The following is a 6194-nucleotide window of genomic DNA, read 5'->3' on the forward strand; positions in this document are numbered from 1 at the left end:
GTGTTAATACACAGCCAGACAGCGCTTCCTCGCTGTCCTTTACTGGATATTGTACTTTCCACAGGTGGTTGTTGAAAATAATCAATATTAGTCAATACCCCATAGCGACGTGGGTTCCTAAACAAATGACATGTATCTAAATTACATCCCATGGCGAAAAACAAACGGAAAGCATAACCACACCAATGGAGGGCCCAGAACTTTGATTAGTTGTGTGTGCGAGCGTGTGTGTGTGTGGAGAGGGGGGGGGAGGGGAAAAATAATGAAAAATGCCTCCCTTCCCTAGGAAATTATAAAACACTGGACGAGGACAACTGGGATGAAAAATTGCTTGGCTTTGGATTATTTTGCTCATGAAACCCTTTTTTGTTTGTGTGAGAAGGGGGTACCTCCTAGTAGATGAGTGGTTGGGTGGGTGGTTGGGGGGGGGGGGGTACCAGCTGTGCCCCCCCCCCCCCCCCCAAATCAAAATTTGCCATTACACAGCACAGCATATATAATCTATTACAAAGACCATCGAGTACAGCAAGCTGCCCCAGATGAGTTAACGTTACAGGTCTGGTTGACAGGCCGACACGAATGGTCAATATTGACAGTTGCCTTACCACCATGTAAAACTGAAGTTGTTGTGAACAGCATGGTAAACGTCCTTTCCATATTTCTCCTCAGAATTGCATACAACAGGTACCAAATGTCAAAAAATAGTTTCTAGTTACTTTACAAGGACAGTCATAATGAAATCGATATCACACCAAAAAAAAAAAAAAAAGAATTCACACTTGAAGGAAAACACAAGTTGTGCATTTGCAACAAAACATGAGTGGAATTTGATATGGATAAAGGGAACTGAGGTTTGAAGGCTCTTGAGGAATTTATGTGAAATCATATCCCTATGAAAGTCATAATCAGTCACAATTAGACTATGCAGTGATTAAATATTAACAAAACATACATGGAGGTGGACTTTGATGTGAATAAAGACAACTAAGGTTTAAAAGCTCATGGGGAAATTCAGTAAATTTTATCCCTAGAGAATCATTATCAGTAGCAATTAGACTACGTATGCGCTGATCAAATATTTAAAAATCCGCTAATCAGCTATGGCATTTAAACTGCAAGTTGCTATACAGCCAATACTCCTGGTGATCTGATTGCAATGAATAAATAAATAGGTAAATAAATAAATATATCATGTACTGGCCCTATGTGACACTCAAAGCACTATCAAAGCAAAAACAAAGAGAAAAGTTCAGACAAAGAGCCACTAGTGAGAGGGTAGGATGTCTATGTATTAGATGCCAAGTAACATTAATGGATCACCTGCATGTCTGTGTTTCATTTCGAGTACCATGATTGTATCACCAGATCAAGGATAACACTTTGGGTCAGTCTTCTGTATTTAACAATTTTGTTTTTGCGAAATCCCCCCTCCCTCCCCCCCCCCCCCCCCCGAAAAAAAAATCTTTAGTAGGTTTCACACTTATAGGGATGAGACTGCCATTTTGTTAAAATGTAGGGAAATTATTAAATGTTAGGACCCAACAGAAGTCAGCAGATGGAAATCTTGCTCAGGTCTCAGTAAAATATGCACAACATTAAGAGAACTATTTTCCTCTACATATGGTTTAATAGTAGTAAGTAGCAATAAATAGATTAATCATAAGTCTTGTGAAGTTATAATGACTTTGTAACAGAAAAAACATTTTTGAGTGTCTAAAAAGATAAGACTTGAAAAGATAAAAGAATTAGAAAAATTTAAGTGTTCAAAAATTTAAAGAAGATGGTATTAATATAACATAGTGTTGTGACTGGCAATGAGCAAGATGGTAGATAGGCAAACAGAAGAATTGCATTTTCTGCCTACAGTATGATAATGGTACCCTATCTCCAGTTTTTCAATCCAAATTTAATTTCCCAGCACAGTAACCATTGCATGTGGGTTGCTGAACTTGGATTAAACTTTTTATACAATTTTTATTTAAACAATTTAGTCATAAATGAATGGCCAGTAATTTGGACAGCCTTGTACATATCAGTGGAAAATATAGACATCAGGTACTTTTATATGCTTTTTATGTACAGACACAGATGTGTCTGTACATATTGCCATCACCTGCGTCTGTCGTCGCCGATGGCGATGGCGATGCCGATGCCGATGCCGGCGCCGTGCACTTTCCTTGTAAACACGATAAGTGGAGGGCAGTTTTACTTTTTGGCTTTATATTTACAGAGCTGATGAATATTCATAAAACGCAGGTCAAGTTCGAAAATCAGCATAATCGGGCCATTATTGTAGAAGTTATGCTGTTTTTTCACTTTTCAGCATATTTTTCACATTTCCTCAGATTCAATTCTTAGGCATGTTAACAGTCTCATTATTAAACGAATAAGATACATAAAAGTGTTTGTTTGACATTTCCTGCATCTTTACAACATTGTTAGTTGATTTTGTAAAAATGATGGTAAACTTGTTATCGTGTATTGTGTAATAAAGTTTCAAAAATGGAAATAAACTCATATCATTGCAGTTTGTCAGATTCAATCATTCACTATGTTCAGAATCTCAGAATGGAAGAAATTGGACATTTAACACTGCTCTGTTGATATTTTTCCCATCTCATCAATTTTCTTAGTTGATCATATAAAAATGGCAGTAAACTGTTAATTTTGTTTTATGTTAAAAATTGTCAAAAATGGAAAAAAAAAAAACATTTCAGAACAGTGCTGTCTTGTTTACATTTTGGCATTTTCAAGTTGTGACTTTGAAGTTCCATGGGCCTGAAGACCTTTGCTAGTCACATTTTCTGAATATCCATGATACTAATATTTTATTATTAAAAATTGATGGTCATCATGCTGTTAAACATTATGTAATATTGCATCAAAATTTGAAAAAAACCTATTTTGGGCACTGCTCCCATGATGACCATTTAAGAAAAACCATGTCACTTACTGTTCTCAAACAGTACAGTAAATATATAAAGATGTGTCTGTACATATTGCCATCACCTGCATCTGTCGTCCCCGTCATCGCCGTCGCTGGCGCCGTGCACTTTCATTGTAAACACGATAAGTGGAAGGCAGTTTTACTTTTTGGCTTTATATTTATACAGCTTATGAATATTCATAAAACGCAGGTCAAGTTCGAAAATCAGCATGATCGGGCCATTATTGTAGAAGTTATGCTTTATTTTTATGTACAGACACAGATGTGTCTCCACATTTTGCCATCACCTGCGTCTGTCGTTGCCATCGCTGTCGTCGCCGTGCACTTTCCTTGTAAACACGATAAGTGGGAGGCAGTTTTACTTTTTGGCTTTATATTTACAGAGCTGATGAATATTCATAAAATGCAGGTCAAGTTCGAAAATCAGCATGATCGGGCCATTATTGTAGAAGTTATGCTGTTTTTTCCCTTTTTCAGCATATATGCAACACTGTTAACACATTTCAACGAAAACCTATAGGCCTGTTGTCATGAAACTCACAGGAAAAATTGATCTTACTAAAACGCAGGTCAAGTTCGAAAATTGGCATGATCGGGCCACTATTTTAGTAGTTATGCTTTTTTTTCTTTTTTCAGCATATATGCAACACTGTAAACACAATATAAGAAAAACAGATAGGCCAATTGTCATTAAACTCACAGGAGTTGTCAATCCTGCTAAAACGCAGGTTAAGTTAAAAAATCAGCATAATCGGGCCATTACTTTAGAAGTTAAGCTGTTTTTTTTACATTTCCTTAGATTCAATTCTTAGGCATGTTAACAGTTTCATTATTTAATTAATAAGATATGTAAAAGTGTTTTTATGACATTTCCTGCATCTTTACAACATTGTTAGTTGATTTTGTAAAAATGATGTTAAACTTGTTATTGTGTATTGTGTAATAAAGTTTCAAAAATGGAAATAAACTCATATCATTGCAGTTTGTCAGATTGAATCATTCACTATGTTCAGAATCTCAGAATGGAAGAAATTGGACATTTAACACTATTCTATTGATATTTTTCCCATCTTATCAATTTTCTTAGTTGATCATATAAAAATGGCAGTAAACTGTTAATTTTGTTTTATGTTAAAAATTCTTAAAAATGGAAATAAACCCATTTCAGAACAGTGCTGTCTTGTTAGGATTGGCATGCAGTTCAAATTAGAATGCCAGCTCAATTGGGTTATCATTTATTATTGAATTTATGCAGTTTTGTGTGAAATTTTCATTTTTCTCATTCTGGCATTTTCAAAGTGTGAACTTGAACTCCCATTGGCCTGAAGCCTTATGCTTGTTACACATTTTACTTACGTCAGTATTACCTGTTGAGCATAATTAAAATTTGATGTTGAATTTGCAGTTGAGCATAATGTACTTTTGCATCAGAATTGACAGTAGCCTATTTTGTGCATTGTTATTGTCTGCTTTTTGTCTGTACATTTGACAGCTTTGCTGCCTTGTTTAAAATTAATTTTAAGGTCAGAATTGGGAAAGACAAATAGTTTTGTAGCTTATGTAGGCACAGAAATTATGTCTCTGAAACAAGGCAGCAAAGCTGTCAAATGTACAGACAAAAAGCAGGAAATAACTATGCACAAAATAGGCTAATGTCAATTCTGATGCAAAATTACATTATGTTAAACTGCAAATTTAACATCAAATTTTAATTATGCTCAACAGGTAATACCAATGTAAGTAAAATGTGTAACAAGCATAAGGCTTCAGGCCCATGGGAGTTCAAGTTCACACTTTGAACATGTATAACTTCCAGAAAAAGAAGCCAATTAGACTGCTTTTCCAACTCAGGCTGCATGCCGATTTCGAACTTGACTTGCGTTTTAGTAAGATCAATTACTCCTGTGAGTTTCATGACAACAAGCCTATCGGTTTTTCTTGAAATGCGTTTACAGTGTTGCATATATGCTGAAAAGTGAAAAAAAAGCATAACTTCTACAATAAAGGCCCGATCATGCTGATTTTTGAACTTGACCTGTGTTTTATGAATATTCATCAGCTCTGTAAATATAAAGCCCAAAAGTAAAACTGCCTTCCACTTATCGTGCTTACAATGAAAGTGCACGGCGACGGCGATGACGGCGACGACAGACACAGGTGATGTCAATATGTACAGACACATCTATATATATTTACTGTACTGTTTAAGAACAGTAATTGACATGGTTTTTCTTAAATGGTCATCATGGGAACAGTGCCCAAAATAGGTTTTTTTCAAATTTTGATGCAATATTACATAATGTTTAACAGCATAATGACCATCAATTTTTAATAATAAAATATTAGTATCATGGATGTTCAGAAAATGTGACTAGCAAAGGTCTTCAGGCCCATGGAACTTCAAAGTCACAACTTGAAAATGCCAAAATGTAAACAAGACAGCACTGTTCTGAAATGTTTTTTTTTTCCATTTTTAACAATTTTTAACATAAAACAAAATTAACAGTTTACTGCCATTTTTATATGATCAACTAAGAAAATTGATGAGATGGGAAAAATATCAACAGAGCAGTGTTAAATGTCCAATTTCTTCCATTCTGAGATTCTGAACATAGTGAATGATTGAATCTGACAAACTGCAATGATATGAGTTTTTTTCTATTTTTGAAACTTTATTACACAATACATGATAACAAGTTTACCATCTTTTTTACAAAATCAACTAACAATGTTGTAAAGATGCAGGAAATGTCAAACAAACACTTTTATGTATCTTATTAGTTTAATAATGAGACTGTTAACATGCCTAAGAATTGAATCTGAGGAAATGTGAAAAATATGCTGAAAAGTGAAAAAACAGCATAACTTCTACAATAATGGCCCGATCATACTGATTTTCGAACTTGACCTGCGTTTTATGAATATTCATCAGCTCTGTAAATATAAAGCCAAAAAGTAAAACTGCCCTCCACTTATCGTGTTTACAAGGAAAGTGCACGGCGCCGGCATCGGCATCGGCATCGCCATCGCCATCGGCGACGACAGACGCAGGTGATGGCAATATGTACAGACACATCTGTGTCTGTACATAAAAATGTGGAAAAAAATACACCTTTATGGCTCATCAGACAGCTGACAGACTAAGAAGACTCAACTTATGTTCAGACTGAGATGACTTAAGATTTTAGCATCTGTGGCGTGAAATCCAAGTCAGTTTTCACATTACCCATTCTCTGACATAACAATC

The sequence above is a fragment of the Lingula anatina genome, chromosome 4 (genome assembly GCF_051362555.1).
Source record: "Lingula anatina isolate TDL-2025a chromosome 4, LinAna3.0, whole genome shotgun sequence".
Classification (NCBI taxonomy): Eukaryota; Metazoa; Brachiopoda; class Lingulata; order Lingulida; family Lingulidae; genus Lingula; species Lingula anatina.